The 20,673-nt window shown below is 39.2% G+C and overlaps 1 protein-coding gene across 5 annotated transcripts in view; it reads left to right on the forward strand.

Annotated features, from left to right (window-relative positions):
* Positions 1-20,673, forward strand: part of SULF1 (sulfatase 1) — a 132,370-nt gene that overhangs the window by 6,048 nt on the left and 105,649 nt on the right. For all 5 annotated transcript variants that reach the window (XM_048076995.2, XM_066993070.1, XM_066993066.1 and 2 more), the window contains 2 exons: positions 17,517-17,604; positions 20,556-20,654. The gene's annotated coding sequence lies outside the window, so the exon portion shown is untranslated. The remainder of the gene's footprint in view (positions 1-17,516; positions 17,605-20,555; positions 20,655-20,673) is intronic.

Raw genomic sequence — 20,673 nt, forward strand, 5'->3', positions numbered from 1 at the left:
CTATCCTTTCTGGTTTTTTTAAACCTAATCCTCACTGTTGCTGAGGAAGCTGACATACATGCATGAAGCTCCAAAAACATGGAGGAAACTAACGGAAATCCCAAATCTGGCTGTGTAAATGCATGCAGACTTTGTGAATAAGATGGATTTGTGTATATTGTGCCTGGCAATTAAAAAGAAGAAAAAAAAATACCTGAGGTTTACTGTAATCAGCTCCCCCTTGGAATTTCTGATCATTTGTCTGATAATTCCCATTTTGGTAAAAAGTTTTTATTGAGGGCGAGGTTCCTTGACTCTGCTTGCAGCCCTGGAGAAAGCCATCCTTGATCCTCCCATCCTCTGCCTCCAGCTGTGTGTTCCCATCTCCTCCCTTGTGCCAGGTCTGGCTCTTGACTCGCCTCCTGGTGTGCTGGATGAGCTCACTGGAGCAGTGGGAAGTTGCTTTTTCTGCCAGTTTGGTGAGCTGATTCAACTCAGCAAGTGGGCAGATGGCTCAACATCCGAGCTGGTGCAAGGGAAGAGGTTGGAGCTGGTGGCTTGTACTGAGGGGGAGAAATGTGAACAACCCTGTAGAGGGTGTGAGCTGTAAAATCACTCATCTACCTGGTGACTCCTCACCCTGCAGCCTGGAACACTGTATGACTACAGGAGAGTGTGTGATAATAGACATGAAATCATGCTAATGGTGTGATGAGCAAAAGGCTAAATGTGTATGCTTTTAATGAAAGCATATCCATTTTTACAGAGAGAATTGCTGCAGTGTGACTTAGAATCTGGAAAGACACTGGTTGCTGTTTCTGATATTTTAAATATACAGATAAGCTTTGGAGAGAAATGAATAAGAAGTGTAGGGGAGAAAAGGGAAAATAAATGTTAGTACCTGCTTAGATGCTCTTTAAAAACATGACTGAGATGATGAGGGTGGGATCCAGTCTTCCTAGCCAAGGTATTTGAGGTGCCTCAGAAAAATAAATACTTACAAAGCAGCTACCTATAGGCATGTACTCTCTCTGATCAGTGAAGAGAGTCCCTCTGAAGGCCTTCAGGCATTTCAGTTAGGCAGACAATATTTCCTTTTAGAAACCTTCAAAGGCATTTGCCTCTTTCAGTAGCACATGTAGGGGTTGAAGCTTACCCACTTATTCTACCAGGACTGCTAAGGAGCTTAGGCTGGAGGAACTTGGTATCATCTTGAGTTTCTTGGTTGGCCCACAGATGAGTGATGCCATGGATGAACATTGTCTGTATTTGAATAGCTGGAATGTAATTCCTACATATCTCTTTAAGGTGTCTCCTACACTTTCCACAGAAGAAGGTATGAAGCGTGTCTCTCATTTGAACAGGAGGAACCATGCTTCACTTGAAGAGACGAGGATACTCATTTTAGATTAAAAGTTATTGAGATACAGACCAGAGAAATGGAACACAGTACTCATCTAAAGTGTCATCAGCTTCTGTACTGGGCTATGCTGAAAAGAAAAATGCATAACCTTTTCTTTCTAAAATATTTAAGTTACAGAAGAATGTTTAGAAAACCACCCACTCTCGTTTCTTGAAAGAATGTCCAAAGGCTGTGGGACAGATGAAGTTTAGGGGGATCTGAGGTGTTGCTGGGGCCTGCAAGCTCTAAAGGTACACTGAGGAATAACAGATGGTCTTACATAGGTATGATGTTGGACAAAGAATGGGGGAAAGACAACGAAAATCTTTAAAAGTCCAGTACCCATGTTTCTGGATTTAGCTATGCTAAATCTTTTGAGCATTACCACCCACTGGCTTGGTTGCCTCAGGGCATGCCAGTCACAAATTAGAGAACAGTAGTGCAATAATAAAGAAAACATACTGTAAATAATAAGCATCTTTTAACTATTGCTTTTTCCAAAGACTGCAGAAACACCAATGATAGTAGATTTTAGTATAATATTTGGGTTTTGGTAACTTTCTAGAAGTAAGGATGTATGTAATAAGTCAACCTTTGTACTAATTTTTAGCAAAGATTCCCTTTGTGTCATTCCCCACTATGTTATTGAAAAGAATAGCTCTAACACCTGAATTCCTGAATGTGTCCCTAATAAAACACATATGAATTTACCTTGGATTGTTATGATCTATCTTACATCTAGAGCCAATTTATGAACTGAGGCTGTAACATTATCTGTTTGGCCACCATTGAATAGGATTTAGGGAGACCATTACCATAGTTAGACCAATAAAACTGTTCTGAAGCTAACCCAAGTTTATCTGTCAGGCATTCCAGTAGTTTCTTTTATCTCTATATCAGTAGAAGGTCGGCATTTCTTATCTCACTGTAAACTTCAGTCCATTGCTGGCATATAGACTCACAGAGGAAGGTTTCCTGTGCTCTGCTGCTCTGCAGACTTAACTCCCAAGCTCAAAAGGCTGCTGAGTTAGGTTTTTTTGATCTTCTTGGTATGGAGAATTCCTCTAAGGCATGGATCCTCTGAAGTAAGGAAGGGTAAAATGAAGAGAGGCTGAAGGACACGTAGTCAGGGATCACCAGGCTCCTCAGAAGAATAACAAACAGTTCAACATAGGACAAAATGTCATCACAGAGGTGTTGAAAGAGATACATCATTTTTTCTAGGTCTTTTGCATCTTATGCAAAAGTGATCTTATGCAGTTCACTTTCTGTTTTTCTCTCTCACTAAGTTTCTCTGCAAATTTTTCCTTTCTACAAATGCAAGTCTTTTTTTGCTCTTTAGCAACTTATGAATGGTTTGAGATGCAGTATAACCATATCTCAAAAAATAGGTCATAACAAGTAACACAGACCTATTTCATAGGATAATAGTATGTCTTGGGTTGTAAGGGACCTTAAAGATCATCTAGTTCCAACCCCCCTGCCATGGGTAGGGACATCTTCTACTAGACCAGGTTTCTCAAATCCCCCTCCAACCTGGCCTTGCATACCTTCCAAAACTTTGGATGGTGTTGTTATAGGTGGATGCTATAACTTTGGATGGAGCATCCACAACTTCTCTGGGCAACCAGTTCCAGTGCCTCACCACCCTGTCAGTGAAGAACTTCCTTCTAACATCTAATCTAAATCTCTCCTCTTTTAGTTTAAAACCACTCCCCTTTGTCCTGTCACTATTTGACTGAGCAAAAAGTTGCTCTCCATCTTTTTTTTTTTTTTTAATAAGCCCCCTTTAAGTATTGAAAAGCTGCAATGAGGTTTGCCCAGAGCCTTCTCATCTTCAGGCTGAACATCCACAGCTCTCTCAACTTTTCTTCATAGGAGAGGTGCTCTAGCCCTCTGATCATCCTTGTGGCCCTACTCTGGACCTGCTCTAACAGCCCCACATCCTTCTTGTGCTGGGGGCCCCAGATTTGGATGCAGCACTCCAAGCGCAGCCTCAAAAGGGCAGAGCAGAGGGGGACAATCACCTCCCTCCACCTGCTGGTCACTCCTCTGTTGATGTAACCCAGGATGCAGTTGGCCTTCTGGGCTGCAAGCGTGCACTGCTGGCTCATGTCAAGGATTTCATCCACCAGAACCCCCAAGTTCTTCACTGCAGGGCTGCTCTCAGTGAGTTCTTCTCTCAGTCTGTGTTTGTGTCTGGGATTGCCCTGACCCACTTTGCAGTTAGGCTTGTTGAACCTCATTAGGTTCACATGGGCCCACCTTTCTAGCTTGTCTAGGTCCCTTTGGACGGCATCCGTTCCTCTGTTGTGTCAGCTGCACGACTCAGCTTGGTGTCATCTGCAAACTTGCTGAGGGTGCACTCAATCCCACTGTCTACATTGTTAACAAAGATATTAAACAATACCAGTCCCAAGACAGACCCCTGAGGGACACCACTCATCACCAGCCTCCACCTCGACATAGAACCATTGGATCTTAGTTGTTCTGGTCTTGGGTACCGTGGGTACCTTTCACATAGAAAGATGACCATCAAATCTTGTGAACCTTTTTTGGTAGAAGATAGTTGCCAGCATAGGCTGAAAAAGCTGGGTGAAAGAAGGGCATGGCTAGCTAGAACTGAGGTTCATGCTGTTGTGGATGTTGTGCAACCATATCATGACATTACTCATTTTGACAATGTCAGGGTCTTGTATATAAGCCTGGAGAATCCACCACTCCTTCTGGCAGATGCTACAACATAAGCAGTGTGAGAAGACTATGCATGTATTATGCATTTCTCTTTTTGTGTGACATACAAGAAACCTTGATTATTGTTTTGAATTTGCTGCAGGTACATTTGCCCTTTGATCAGAGAAAGTTCAGATAATGACCAACAGTGATTCGTGTTCTACACTGATTGTACTAATACTGCTCTATACCAAAACATTAACTGGGACACCAGTGTTAACACAGTAGTGGAAAAGAGATGCAAACATTTGGAGCACCAGTGTGTTGAATCTGGTAGCTATTTGAACTATTCACTCTTTTTTTTTTTTTTTTTTTTTTTTTTTTTTTTTTTTTTTAGTGTTCAGCTACCTACGGCTGCCAGAAATGCCACTTTTCTATTGCCTGCAATAGAAGAATGTGTTGAGCTTTTCAGTTTGGAATTGATCTCTTTAATGCATGTATTTATGGGTCTGTGTGTCGTACCTTACTGTCAAACAATTCATCTTTAGAAAAACTCTTGCCATCAGTTTGGATGAGAGCCTAACACAGGGCAGTGCACATCTCCAAGAATGCCTCACCCCAGTCTTCCAGGCACCTTGCTGAGTCACATCTGGCATGAAAGGAGGAACCCATGTCTCTGTCCTTATCTTCAAAGCCCTGCATGGGCCACTCATTGTTAGAAGAAGCTCTTTTCCCTGCTTCATCGTGAATCATTGGCATCTAGACTTAATAGAAACAATATTACTGTACAGTGGAGGATGAAAATTCAGGTGGGCAATAAATTTCCATTGTGAGTCTATAGATACAGGCATTGCCAATGAATCTGAGTGGATAGGCAACTTCTGAAATAGACAAAATAGGAGTCTGAATCATGGCTGATAGATTTTCCTAAGGATCATAAATCAGATTTGGCAAGTGGGGGATGGAAAGAAAATCCATTCTCCTTCTCTCAGTGGTGTGTCAGCATGGTTCCTGCACATATGTATTGATCTATCCACATTTGAGTTTGCTTGGAGGTATACTTATCTCTTCCTCCAGGAGAAATCCTGGAGAAATCCTGAGCACAACTGATTCTTAATCAAACGCTTCTAAGGCATTTATCATGTATCATATTTTACTGTGCAATATCTACCTTTTAGTTGCTGTAATGGACTTGGGGGGCTGATGGTGTATCAAAGAGGAACTAAGCTGTTTTCTCATAGCTAGAGACCTTAATTTCAGACTTTTTTTTTTTTTTTTTTTTGTGCTGGAAGGGTATTTATATTTCCTTAGAAGCAAGGAAGCTTATTTTTACTTAGAAGTAAAACAAAAGTTTTCTACTATGGTTAAAGCCACATATGCCCTGGGAACTGTTCATCTTACAGTACAAGTACGTGGAAGTACATGAGATGGAAGATTGCCTTGGGCATACATGTTATGTAATTTGCAAAGGCTGTAGGTATTATTTCTCTTTTTCTGTTTCTCATGTATCATTCATATTCTTACCCATTTTGTATACAGTACACAAACTGTTTTCCATTTATGCTTTTATCTTCTGGTTTTCTTACTTCAAGACCTTGCATTCTATGCTGTCAGGAAGCTGTTTTAAATGAAAGTGTAGAGTGATGTAGAATAGTTTTAATAAAAGTTGAAAGAATGTGAGCTTAATCTTTTGCATAGGAAGTTTTGCTCTCTTCCATTCTGTGCTCTGCTTAAACACTTTGGCCTTTTCTGACCTTTTTCTTGGTGAAGGTTAAGTGAGAAATATCTTGGCTGCAGTCTTTCCAGCTTAACTGAAAAGACTTCCCATAGTTCATATTTACATTCTCTGTTGTGGACATTCATCTTTCTTGAATCAAAGTTGTTAATCTGGATTTTCAGAGAGAAATGATTAGCTTGTGGCAATGATGAAGTATCAAGCCTTCCTCTCTCATGTCTCTAGCTCTGTTTTGCTAGTGATGATTTTGCCAGTCCTGTTGCTAGCACCAAACAAATCTCAGGAGCAAAGCTCAGTTTGGTTAATGGGTCCCTACCAAGCATATTCTTCATTAGTATTAAAAACAGATGTAAAGAATTCTTACGTTTGCAATGTATGAACATTGATTACATTGCTTCTGCAAAAAAACTAGAAATGTTGCCATATTTTCCACCTGTATCTGGGCATCTTTTGTGCCTGCTGTAACATACACAGGGTGAGACAGATTGTTTTCAACTACTGAGGGTGCTATTGCCTGTCCTGCTTGCTGCAAAATACTTTGGCAGTCTTCCTGTGAAAGAGTTTTAGAGAGAGCAGGATATATGTCCTCAAGACACTGCTGCTTTTAATGGAAAGGCTGTCATGTTCTTCAGTTGTCAGACTCTTGAGAGGAAAAGAGCTAGGTCTAAATCTCTCTCTTTCCCTCAGTGCCAGTAGCACCCACTGCAGATTTTTGTAGTCTGGGATGTCTCCATTTGTTATGCCACAGCAAACTGTGCTCTACAGAGCTTTATTATGAGAGACACCACAACATGCAGAGACAGTGGTTGGCTGATTGTGTAGTGCAGGGAGAGAAATAACCATTCTTTAACCTCAAATTTCATTTTGGTTTAGTTCTCAATTTAATTGAGCCACTCACAAAACACAAGCACATGATTAGCACTGTGTTCACCCATAAATAATCTGAATAGGGATGCTCAAGTCAATTCTTTATCCCTCTGTCAAGAATAAGGAAAGCTACCCATTCCTGTGGTGACAAAATGCTCTCAACCAGGCTCCTCACAAAACACATTCAATTTATTTCATATACTTACAGAATGATTAAAGGAAAATTTGTGTTGGACAGAACCTTAGGAGGTCTCAGGTCCTGCTCAAATTAGGCTCAGCTATGAGGTCACAACCAGCTGCTCAGGGCTTTATCCACTTAGATCTTGAAACCCCTGAAGATAGAGTGCACAACATTTTGTGCAACTTATTCTGCTACTTGACTATTGCCACAGGGAAGAAGCTTTTATTTATATCCAGTTTGACTCTTTTTTTTTCTTTTGTTCTTCTTTTTTTTTTTTTTTTTTTTTTAATTTCAGTTTATGTCCAGTATCTCTTGAACTCCTGCCATGCTTCACTGTCCCATGACAGAGCTTGGTTCTATCTTCTTTACAGCTTCATTACAGATACTGGATGGTTGCGGTGAGGTCTGCCCAACGCCTGCTCATCTCCAGGCTAAACCAACCCAATGTCCACAGCTTCTCACCATGGGGCAAGTGCTCCATTATTCAATTGCCTTCGTGACCCTCTTTTGAGCTTGTTCCAGTTTATCATTTTCTTTCTTGTACTATGGGCCCCAAAACTGGGCACAAGTGGGCACAGGACTCTAGGCGTCATCTAATGAGCGCCAAGAAAAGGTAGAAAATCACTTCTCTAAAGCTACTTGTTATGCTGTATTCCATAAGATTCCTGCTAGCCCACTACATCCACCTGCTTAGGTCCCTCCAAATGGAAGCCCTGTCATAGGCATGTACTGCTCCCCTCAATTTGGTGTCATCCTCAGACTTGTCGACAGTTTTTTATACCTCCCTTTTCATTAAAGATGGTTGTTTATTTTGCTTAAACATCTAGTGCACTCAGGTTTACTTTTTCATTATTTTGTTTTGAATTAAGTTTTATTCTTGGTTTTAATTTTAAGGTTGAATTCTCAGTGTCTCTGAGTAGACTGGATATTGATAAAAAGCCATATATGAAGGTAACCCTGTGTTCCAGCTAGTAATTTCATAGAATCATAGAATCATAAAATATCCTGAGTTGGAAGGGACCTGCAAGGATCATTGAGTCCAGCTCCTGGCACCACACTTGTCTACCCAAAAATTCAGACCATGTGACTAAGTGCACAGTCCAAATACTTCTTAAACTCTGACAGGCTTGGTGCCGTGACTATGACCCTGGGGAGCCTGTCCCAGTGCCTGACAACCCTCTCAGTTGTTCCTGGTATATGCAGTTGTTCCTAATTCATCTTTAAATAGTTCTCACAGTCACAGTGGGCTGCAGGACAAATATTTCTCCAAAATATATTTGCATGGGATGGTCTACTTCCTGTTATTGGCCACTCTAGGTCTGTCACAGTAGACACCTTTAAGAAGCTCTCTTTCAAAGAATCTATTTCCAATTCAATGGGGTTCTGTGCAGCCCAACTAAACATAGTGCTGAAGACCACTCTAATACTTATAAGCTAAAAGCATGTGGGATTTTTATTTTGAGTTTAGGCTTTATTTTCAGTTATGGATTTTTATTGCCCTTCTCTGAAGTTTGAGAACACTTTAACTGAACCTTGTGACTCCTGAAATAGATCATTTTCAAATGACTGCAACCTATGGCCTGGAGCCCCGAAAAAAACTTTTTTGCATATCTTCTTGTCAGTGGTATTGTTCCATCTGAGTTCCTTATGGCACTTTAGCAGTACTGACAAAGCTTTCTTCTCTCATCTTCATGTTTCTTGAAGTTCCTCCCACAACTTCATTGTCAATTCTAAGTAGTGGTAGTTCTTACAAGTCTCTGCAACTTCAGAACTGCTAATTAAAACAATCCAGTTTTAGTTTAACACGCATATCATGTTGATGCATCTATTGTCCTTATAAAGCTATTTTTAAATTCTGTTTGTTGCAGGATAAAAAGTTAACTAACTGAAATTTATACACTGAAGTTTATGAACTTGAAACATATAAAACCCAAAGCAACCCTGGTTTAGTGGTTATTCCAGGTAATTTCATTTTCCAGTCAGCCTGTGTGATTTCTACCTGAGTTCGCTTATACCTACCATCTTAAAAAGCTCTCTGAGCTTAATAACTTCATGAATGGCACCGAACATTCAATTCACTCAATGACAAGCATTTCACTAGGTACATGTCAGTTCTACCAGCCTCTGGCAGTATTTTAGGAAACATAATTTTAATTTCTCCTGTCATAGGCTTGGGGTAAAATATCTGAATCTCTTTTTTAGTGAGAAGTTTGTTTGGCATGTAAGATCAACTGCTGATTCATGCATTATGCATGTGATGTAACCACCTGCATCCTTCAGCCAGTTTTTGAATATTTGGAGTGGAATACATATTTCCTGATGCTCAGTTCACATCTCAGCTATGTTTGTCAGAGTTTCATAGTGTGAAGAAATAAGGACAAAAGAAGTTTCATGAGTTCGTTACGAACTGGGGCAAAAGAGAAAACTTGTTTCTGATACTCAAAAAAGGTTGAGCATTGAAAATACTCAAAATGACCTGAACTCCAAAACATTTACTTCTTAGAACCTGGTCATTCTCCTGCTATTTTTGCCATTTTCACTGAAATGAGTTGCCAGAAAGTATGGTTTGATTCAGTTTTTATTTACCCTTGTTTATTCATTCATCATCTCGTAACCATCTTTGTAGCTATGGAGTTAAGATACTGCCTTATAACAGACATGTGCATGGCCTCTGTCATCTGGAGGATGTATCTGTTTTTTCTGTAGCAGTGCTCTTACAACTACAGGAACTTTGGCCATATAATAATTAAAAATTAAAGCCCTATTAGAATTAAATTTGGCCAGGGATGTCAGGGGTAACAAGAAAGGCTTCTATAGAGGGAAGTCTAGGAAAGGAAATGGGAGACCTGTTTACCCAGACTGTGGAGAAGGCTGAGGTACTCAATGACTTTTTTGCCTCTGTCTTCACCTGCAAGAGCTCCAGCCACATAGCCCAAGCCCCTGAAGGGGACTGGAAGAATGATGGACCACCCACTGTAGCAGAAATTCTGGTTCGAGACCAGCTAAGGAACCTAAAGTTGAACAAGTCCATGGGACCTAATGAGACACATCTATGGGTCCTGAGGGAACTGGTAGATGAAGTTGCTAAGCCACTAACCATCTTATCTGAGAAGTTGTAGCAGTCTAGTGAAGTTCCCACTGGCTAGAAGAGGGGAAATATAGCCCCCATTTTTAAAAATGAAAAAAAAAAAAAGGAAAAGCCAGGGAACTACAGGCTAGTCAGTCTCACCTTTGTGCCCAACAAGATCATGGAGCAATCCTTCTGGAAACTATGCTAAAGCATATGCAAAATGAGGTGATTAGTGACAGCCAACATGGCTTCACAAAGGGCAGATCATGCCTGACAAATCTGGTGGCCTTCTACAATGGGGTTACAGCATTTGTGGATAGGGGAAGAGCAACTGACATCATCTCCGTGGACTTGTGCAAATCATTTGACACTGTCTCTCATGATATCCTTGTCTCTAAACTGGAGTGACATGAATTTGATGGTGATTAAGGAATTGGTGGGATGGTCACACTCAAAGAGTTGTGACTCAATGTCCAGGTGGAGACTAGTAACAAGTGGTGTTCCTCAGGGGTCAGTATTGGGACTGCTGCTGTTTAACATATTTTTTGGTGACGTGGACAGTGGAATTGAGTGCATCCTCAGAAAGTTTGTTTATGACATCAAGCTGTGTTGTGCAGTTGACACATTGGAGGGAAGGCATGCAATCCAGAGGGACCTGGACACGCTTGAGAGATGGGCCTGTGTGAACCTCATGAGGTTCACAAGGCCAAGTGCACGGTCCTGCACCTGGGCTGGGACAATCCCATCCACAAATACAGACTGGGTGAAGAATGTTTTGAGAGCAGCCCTGATGAGAAGCTCAACATGAGCTGGCAATGTGTGTTTGCAGCCCAGAAAGCCAACTGTATACTGTGCTGCAACAAAAGAAACATGGCCAGCAGAGCGAGGGAGGTGATTCTCCCCCTCCACTCTGCTTTCATAAGACCCCACCTGGAGCCCTACATTCGGCTCTGGGGCCCCTAGTATAGGAAGGATGAGGATGTATTAGGGCGAGTCCAGAGGAGGGCCATGAAGATGATCAAAGGGCTCGAGCATCTCTCCTGTGAAGACAGGCTGAGGGAGTTAGGGTTGTTCAGCCTGGAGAAGGCTTCAGGGAGACCTATTATAGTGGTCTTCCAGTACCTAAAGGGGGCCTACAAGAAAGCAGGATAGAGACTCTTGGTTAGATGTAGAGCTTAGTGATATGGTTTAGTGGAGGACTTGTTAGTGTTAGGTCCGAGGTTGGACTAGATGATCTTGGAGGTCTCTTCCAACCCAGATGATTCTGTGATTCTGTGATTCTGTGAGTGTCATGATAGGACAAGGAGTAATGGTTTTAAACTAAAAGAGCATAGATTTAGATCAGATATTTGGAAGAAATTCTTTACTCAGAGGGTGGTGAGGCACAGAACCAGGTTGCCCAGTGAAATTGTGGATGCTCCATCCCCAGAAGTGTTCAAGACTAGGTTGGATGGGGCTTTGAGCAACCTGGTGTAGTGGAAGGTGTCCCTGCCCATGGCAGGGGGGGCAGAATTAGATGATCTTTAAGGTTCCTTCCAATCCAAACCATTCTCTGATTCTATAATTGAGCATGTCCTAGAACCTCCTCAAGAGAATGCATTGTCTCTACCTCAGCAGGATAATCTAGATGCCCAGGATCTGAGGAGGCAGAGGTTTCCTTCTTGATAGCTAGTTTAGGCCTACTGTTTGCTCAGCATGCTCAATGGGGCTGAACACAGGCTTAGCTTTCTCTCTTGCAGCTTGGAGCATCAACATGGATCCTCATTCTGTGCTGATCCATCACCTCTGAAGCCTAGGAGAGATTTCAGAAACACCCCTCCTAGCTGTTGCCCTGTTAATCTCCTGGAGATTAGAGGTCCCATTGCAAATAAAACTGAATGAGCTCTGTAGCAGCTCCTCAGCTACTCCAATTCATAGCTCTGCATGTTGATGTAAATTGAAGCAGTCGATTTTAAATGACAGTTAATATGTTGGGCTATAAACAAGAAACACTGGGGATCTCTGCCATTGGGATAGACCTCCCATTCTGCTTTCTCTGTTAAAGGGTCCATAACCTTGGCCAAAACCTGTGGTATGGAACGGCTGTAAGAACTAACTTCTTAAATTAACAGAGTATGAATCGCCAAAATCATGCACCATGTCTTGAGTTTTACTGGTGTCTTGATATTATGCTATTCTGTATAATGTAATATTAAGGAAAGACTGCTGATACTTTCTGGTCTTCACGCTTCAGGAAAAGTTAACAATGTACAATACAAAAGCTGAATAGAAGAAACTAGACCCAAGGATTTTTTAAAGATCTAAAATAGCTTTTTTAACTATAAGCTTTCATAGCCCTTCATATTGCTAGAGAAACTCAAAAGATATATATTGAAAAAATTCTCTTTGGAAGAGGAGACAATGTAGTTGAAGCTTGACTCTAATGTAATTTAGACTTAGTGAGTAGGACATGGAAAAATATTGTGTTAGTAAGAGCTAGTTCCACCATCATGTTTTAATAAGGGAAGTGAATGTTTGTTCTGTGTGTGTGTGTGAGAGGGGGATGTGTATGTGTATGCTAGGGAGGCTGCAACAACAGAAGCAAATCCCTGTAACCTTAGTGTTAGGTTATTTAACTTAGTTTTGACTCTTCGGACAGATTTTCTTTAAAGAACTGCCCATTTTTCAGTTCATGATAAAGACAACCATTAGCATAACACGTTACACAGATATGAGAGAACCTGTACAAGCTATAGAATCCAGCCAATCCATAAATTCTTTTGTTTACATCTTTATTTAATCCAGCTATGCATTTATAGTAATAGAACATTTCAAGAAAAAATATTTTTTGATTTTTTTTCCTGATAAAATTTATTAGCATTCTGTATTATAAAGTTTATTGAGGATGTAAAATCTAGGGGGACTGCCAAGTCACCTTATTGACTTATAAAAATAAATTCCAACTGATTACTAAAATATTGTTGCTTAAGGATAATGGTATAATAGATACAAATTCATCCCATAATTCCTTTAACCTCAGTAAATACATTACAAATGTTCAACGTCTATTGTGGTAACATAAAGCAGAAGTCTTAATTAGTCTAAACAAAACAAATACATAGGAGAGTTTTTTAGTATGTTTTCAATTTCAGAAATATTTCTCATAAATTTGTCTTTTCTTTTTTTTTTTTCCACATCTTGAATCAGACACAAGGGTTTGTATGTGTGTGTTTTCCCCAAAGCACTAAGAATAGTGTCACGTGAGAATTATCTTTTCAATTCACAGTCTTGCTGCTATTTGGTCACATTTCAATCCGTTGGAAAAAAAAAAAATGTAGGGGGAATTGAAAGCACAACAGCCCTGCTTAAACTTCAATGGCACTGTAACCCATAACAGCAGGCAGCGCTCAGTTGTGTCTGTGGAATGATTCCATATTTCTTAAAAATAGATTTTAAAAAAAGCAATGACACTTTAAAAAGATAACACAACTAAACATCAGAAAACATCATCAGAAAAGTGAAGTTTCCAACAAGTGTATTCCTTGCCTTCTTCCTTTTCTCCACATGTATCACTTCATTAAATTGTTCCTTAAATGTTTAGATTAAGGTCATCTCACCTTTTGATTCATTGATTGAAGTGATATTGTTCTTTATGTTCAGAAAGTGATAAGAATTAGTTGGGTTTCAAGTCACAGTGGCATTGTTATTTTAAGTACTAAAACATAGGAAAAGCCTACTTTATTAAACCTCTGACTTATTTTTCTGTGTGAAGCAACCTTGTCTAGAGTTCGTGTCTCTCTAAACAATAGGCTTTATGCTGAAAAAAACAAATCTGCCAGTGAGGCAAAGGGAGATGCTGCTATTTTATCATCTAAGAAAGCACATACATAATTGGGGGATCATTAACCTTCATCAAGTCACATCTAAAGAAATTTCCTGCTCCACCTACCCCTTCATGTACTTCGAGTATCAGTTAACATTTTAAGTCTACATTGGGCATGCCAGAGTCTTCCAAATACCTAAATTGAGACAGACATACTTTAAAATACAAATTATTTGTTTCTTTCTCCAACAACTGATTAGCAGAAACATAGGAATACCCTACATCCCGAGGAGTTATAGTAGTTTTTATAAAAGTTGTTTTTGAAGAATAAGTACCTGTCAGGTTCAATCTATTTCAAGCAGATTCTGCTACCTTTTTTGCTGATTCTAAGATCCATAATATTTCCTTCCATTTTCTTTAGTAATTAATGCCATTGGAATAATCAAACAGTGCCCAGTGAAGGCAATGAGAACCATAAGGCCAGAGGAGAATGAACAATTACATAAATTGTGGTTTCTCAGACTGCTCTGCTGCTCTGCTATCATTCCTATAGATGATATAGGAAAAAAAAAAAAAAAAGAAAGAAGAAAGAAAGAAAAGAAAAAAATATATTGGATAACAAGAATTTTATTCTCTTGCCCCTTAATTGGCATTTGCAGAGTCAACCACCAAAACTTTTTCCTGGTTGTTCTGTCTTCAGTTAGTTAAAATTACAAACAAGCATCTTGTACTTGTAATTTTGTATAGAATACTTAAATGCTAGAAATGCAAAAGCATTTTTTACAAACAGAAATCACTGCATTCTTCACTGGAATAAAGCTGTTTCAAGGTGAAATTGGAAGCTGCTGCATAAGGACATTTTTTATATAGCATTGGTCTGAGGAAGTAATGAACTGGCTGAATCTGTAGAAATATGTGGGTCTAGTATTTTCATTTTTTCAGAAAGACCTCCCTTTTGGCATCAGTCTGAGTATGTAAGTTCAGGAATGACTCAGAGATGGAGCTCTGCCTCTCCAGTGAATCACACACAACACTCCCCACAGTCCCTTGGGTCATCCTTGGAGGTTTTGTGACTGTTATTCTTTTGTGAGCTTAAATAAGATCATTGCAGCCCCAGGGCATGTTACTCAACAGTCAGATATTGACACTTCTGGAATTATTTGGAAAACTCTTTATCACCAATATGTCCAATGTATGGAAATAATTTTGCATATAGTAAACCATTCTATGTTTTATTGTTTATCTGTGTTACATAGAAAGGATTTCTCTGATAGTCACACTACATCCCTCAAAATTCCCAAGTGATACACAGTCCAGCAGTATCTGTTTAAAGGAAGAACTGTAAATAATAATCTTGCATTACAGCATGCTGTAAGCCTTTCTTACTGAGTGATGCTGTTAAATCTTCACCTGTACCACAGATTGGAATTGTGATGTGGAAGGTTCCTGGCAAAGGCTGTATGCAGAGTCTAGATAATAACCGGTGCACAGAAACTTGAAGACTGAAAGAAAGAAGAAAAATGAAAATGCTCTTGCAATTTTTTTTAAACACAGCAGCATTTAAAGAAAACAATGGATCTGTTTTCAGTAGAATAAAATTACGGCATAACATCCTCTCTGACGTTAAGTCATAATGAACTCCTTTGTGCACCTACTGGAAAGTATTGTATTTTCATATGTTCATGAACGTGGAAAACATTCATCTGGAAACTTTGACAATGGTAGCTACCCTATCCATGTGTCTTTTTTATGCTCTGTAATGGCCTAATTCAATGCCCACTAAAGTAAATGGAAAGATTCCTGTTGATTCCAGTGCTATTGGATTCACTCTTCTGTATATTTTCCAACGACTTATTTCATTGTCACTCTGCTTCACCGTCCATTATTTTTATATACCTTTTGTATGTATACATGAAGAGGTTCCTAAAGTCAATGATTCACTCCAGTTGTTGCTACTAAGTGATTCTTGATTTTGCTTTACCATCACATGAAACTAGGATCTTAAGTGCAGGGGTGAGCAGGAAACAATGAGTAAAAAAATAATGGATCTCTTGTGATGAAAGGAGGTATTTTAAACAGGGAAAAAAATAGAGCTTTTGTTGTACACATGCAGTCATCTTATTGATTGTGAAAAGGGATTTTTTAAAGCATCTTTCCTCTGTTTAGTTTGCTGTTATAAACAATGTTTTCTTCATTAGTTTATTTTCATCTTGATAATTTGTTTTCTTTATATTCTTTGGTGTTACATTCTTGGCCATTTCAAGACACTTTCCTTCCAAAGGTTCTTTGCCCAATTTCTTTCCCGTAACAACAACAATACTAGGAAAAAATATTTTATAGCAAGTTAAGGGCCAAAATCTGTCCTTTGGCACTTACAAAGTCACCCTTTTAGTGGGATTTGCAGTTGCATTACTGAGGCTAAAGATATGGTCAGTGCATCACAGCCCATCCCTTCATGTAACTACAATAAGTAGCTGTCACAACACATAATAAGAGTTGATTTATATTTCAAAAATGAGGGAATAATTTCATTAATCATCTTCTAGTGTTTGCATACTTAGCTCTTCTTCAGATCCTCTGAAGGCTGATGGCTAATCTTTCATTGCATCATGTGCTTCAGACTTGGTCTAGCTAATACATTAAGTGGAAAAAATATGTCAGTTGTGACTTCTTAGCCTTTCATTATATCAGTGATTTTGCGGGGGGGGGGGGGGGGGGGGTGCGGAAATGCTGTAACACTACTGTGCATTCAACCAAATCCTGTGGGAAGGAGCCTGCTGCACTCACCCATCCCTAGTACTGGTCACCTAGAAGTTATTGCACTCAAAATGCTGTCAGGGTATTGCTGGCTCCCATGATGTATGGTCAAAGGAGGGCTTATGTGGCCATTTGGGTCAGATAAGTTGTGTTGAATGTGGTTGTGAAGGTGCTTTTTTAAATTCTTGTCTTCTTGGCCTGTGCAATATGCGTGCTCAAAAGGAGAGTACTGAGAGTACCACAGAGAAAGGCAAGTGTTCATTAGTTACCCATAACTATGTGTGATGGTAATGGGGAGCAAAAAGGTTCAATGGTAGCTAGTGAGAATCACAAAGAAATCCTTCAGTCAGCTTATCCTAGCTATTACATCATTGCTAAAAAATTGGAAACTGATAATCAGAAAGTACATTATTAAAAGCTGGAGAGACCAATCTTTCAAAGAAAGAGAGCCAAAACCCCATATTAGGTGATACAACAATAACATTATTTTTCACGTCTCCAGTTATTTCATACCTATATATTTTGTTGTACATTAAGAATGTTAAATCTAGATTCTGGGCTTAAATTTTCAAGGTGAAATCCCAGAAGACCTATTGGTTTTCACAGCCACTACTAACTTGAAAACCTAACAGTGCATTGGTTTGCTTTTTGATTTATTAGGAAGCAGGCTTAACTGAATTTGCTGTCTGGAATTTAAATAAGTCTTGGATTTCTGCTTTGCACCTGCACAAGAAGGTTTAGAGAGCTACTGCCCTCTGTAGTTACTACACACAAGCAGTATAACTTTCTGAAGAAAAAAAAAGTTAAAGGAGAAAAAGAATTGTTGACAAATGAAGAAAGTTGCATTGGAGTTGTACTTTGCTGCAACCCTGCCCTGCTGAAATAAGAGGCAATGTTCACAGTGAGGCTTATGGGACAGTTCTAAATCCAATACTCTGTGCAATATCTTTCTTATTGTGCTGGACATATTCCCAGGAATAATGTATGATAAATGCAACCTATTTATTGCTTAGAAATTGTTATAACTTTTTATTGTATTATTTATTATAGAAAAAAATATTACAGAAAAAAAAATAAAGACTGATCTGGAGAAGAGTGGAAAAACAATGACAATATATCTTTCTTGCATAAGAAAAAGGTAAGATTTAGAGGACTGTAATATTGCAAGTACTTGTTCATAGCATAATAATAACTATGAGGTAATTTGTTAAGTTCCCAGATACTGGCAGCTTTATATTTAAACTTCTCCAGACCTTCACAGTCTTGGCTGCCTAAAAGCCGATATTTTAAAATTCATAATCCTTTCTGACTCACTGATATAACGGGTCCACTGCCATGTACTCTATGTGCCACTGTACTGACCTGTTCTGCATTAGAGAAGCAAAGGTTACCTTTCATTTTGTAGCAGCATATTAAGGATGTAGGTATTTCAGGTTCCTTAATATACTCTGTCTACATTTTGGGCTTATTGAAGGAAGGATTCCTTTCCCTTTCCCTTTCCCTTTCCCTTTCCCTTTCCCTTTCCCTTTCCCTTTCCCTTTCCCTTTCCCTTTCCCTTTCCCTTTCCCTTTCCCTTTCCCTTTCCCTTTCCCTTTCCCTTTCCCTTTCCCTTTCCCTTTCCCTTTCCCTTTCCCTTTCCCTTTCCCTTTCCCTCTCCCTCTCCCTCTCCCTTTCCCTCTCCCTCTCCCTCTCCCTCTCCCTCTCCGTTCCCTGGAAACTATATATGCCCTGTTTTTCCCTGGGATTTCTTTGTTTCTCTCTTTTCTCTCTTTCTCTCTTTCTCTCTTTCTCTCTTTCTCTCTTTCTCTCTTTCTCTCTTTCTCTCTTTCTCTCTTTCTCTCTTTCTCTCTTTTCTCTTTTCTCTTTTCTCTTTTCTCTTTTCTCTTCTCTTCTCTTCTCTTCTCTTTCTTCTCTTCTCTTCTCTTCTCTTCTCTTCTCTTCTCTTCTCTTCTCTTCTCTTCTCTTCTCTTCTCTTCTCTTCTCTTCTCTTCTCTTCTCTTCTCTTCTCTTCCCTTCTCTTCTCTTCTTTCTTTTCTTTTCTTTTCTTTTCTTTTCTTTTCTTTTCTTTTCTTTTCTTTTCTTTTCTTTTCTTTTCTTTTCTTTTCTTTTCTTTTCTTTTCTTTTCTTTTCTTTTCTTTTCTTTTCTTTTCTTTTCTTTTCTTTTCTTTTCTTTTCTTTTCTTTTCTTTTCTTTTCTTTTCTTTTCTTTTCTTTTCTTTCCTTCTCTCCTTCTCTCTCCTTCTCTCTTTTTTGTTCTTTTTTTTTTTTTTCCTTCATTGTCTCAGGTACCCAGCTGTGAATAAGATAATGTTTCCCATATGTATTCATTGTTCTCTGAGCTGGTGTCTGTGCAAGTCACCAGAGTTTTCCTAATAAGGTTGGTTTTGACCTTTCAGAATTTTGCAAATGAAGAATCTGTGTTCATTATCCTAAAAACAGATAGACTTACTTGTCACTGCCCTTATAAATTGTCTGCATGAAACAGTAAAGCATACTTGTTTCAAAACCAGTGTCAAAATGCAGAGCCGTTCAAGGGCACATAAGCATTAGGCAGCCAGGCTAGGCTTTGGCTGGCCCTTCCCAGGAGGGTGCTGTGCCAGGTGGAGAGAGATCCTGAAGAAGGGAACAGACAGACTGACTGACAGAGAAGCAGACTTCACAAGAGAGGAAACACTGAAGAATAGAGAGGTCTTTTCAACCAACAGGCTGGCATAGGCAGGGAAACATTGTCTGGTGGTTTTATTGCCCCCATGTCCTTGGCTAGGGTTTCATAACACACATGCTGACCACTGGGGTAGTGGCCCACAGTTTTGCTCCTTTCTTGTGACAGCACTGGCAGCAGTGTGACAGTGAAGGGAGTCAGAAGACAGAACTGACCCACTTGAAAACCAGCCTGTTTGCAGTTTCACTGGTACAATTTTGGCTGACAGCATTAATACTTGGTCCTTCACCTGGCTCACCTCAACCACAGGAGGGTGCATGCTGGCACACTGGGAGAAACACAATGCCAGGACGGGAAGGGAAGGTGACTTGTCTCTCTGTTCAGAGGCCTGTGACTAGTCAAGGCTTAAGGGAATGTGAAACTACAGCTCAGGCAAGCAAAATATTTCCTGTGTACATGAAAATAAACATCACTGAAGCTTTATCCTGAGTGGAGTCACCTATGAGATCCTACATCTTAATAGCTGCTCGGGTCAGATGAGAAAAAAGTAGATATGAACCGTATGGTTCTAGTCAAAGGAAGAAGATGAATTAAGAACTTAACATAGTAGGTATGGGTAGTTATGTCTCAGTTGCCTAAAGACAAAATTCACAAGTTTGTGCTATTTTATAGGTGATTTTAATAGTAATTCAATTTAGAAAAGAACAAATAAATGAACAACCAAATTTAAAAGCCAAGGCAAGTACCTCCAAAGCTGAGAATTCTATGAAAATATTACAAATATTCTCAGAAAATATCCTGACAACTTACAGTACTTAGTGGAGATGAACATCTAGCTATCTGAACTATCCATTGGGATCTGAGGCTGGAAATGTAAACATTCTTTTAGCCAAACAGTAAGACTACATTTAACTTGAAGAGATAACGTTAAATTTGATAGAGTGAGAGTGTTTCTACAGGGAATACAAAAGGAAAGCACATTCATTTTATTTTGACAGCTAAATAAAATATAGCTTATCATTTCTATACATGTATTTTACAGTGGTTAGTGGATATGATTATTTTTTCCTGCTCATGTAGGACATCTGACATAAATTTTCTCACCTACATTAAGGCATTGAAAAAGCAGGTACATATTGATAGGTATCTAATAAGAAACAAAACACAAAGAAGTCAGGTTCTTTAAAAATGAATGCATGCTCTTTAATGTTTAAGTTATTTTAAACATGGTAGCTTGCTGACTTGTAATCAAGACAATTAGACATGGATAAACTTGGTTCTGCAGGGTGATTCAGCAAAACAAATAGGAATAGATGAGTTTACTTTTGCAAACAAATTCTAAATCCAGTATGAACAGAGCTTGTGTTGCAACGAAGATGTGTGATTCCTAGCAGCCATAAGTATTAATGTGTTTTCCCTTTTTTGCAGGTTTTGCCTACAATAATTTCACTGAGCAAGACATTACAGACTTCTGTCCAATGCTATGAAAATTAACTAAGGCATATTAACTGCAGGAAATCTTCCAAGGTACAAAAATGAAATGCTT

This window comes from Anser cygnoides, chromosome 2 (genome assembly GCF_040182565.1).
Source record: "Anser cygnoides isolate HZ-2024a breed goose chromosome 2, Taihu_goose_T2T_genome, whole genome shotgun sequence".
NCBI classification, from domain to species: Eukaryota; Metazoa; Chordata; class Aves; order Anseriformes; family Anatidae; genus Anser; species Anser cygnoides.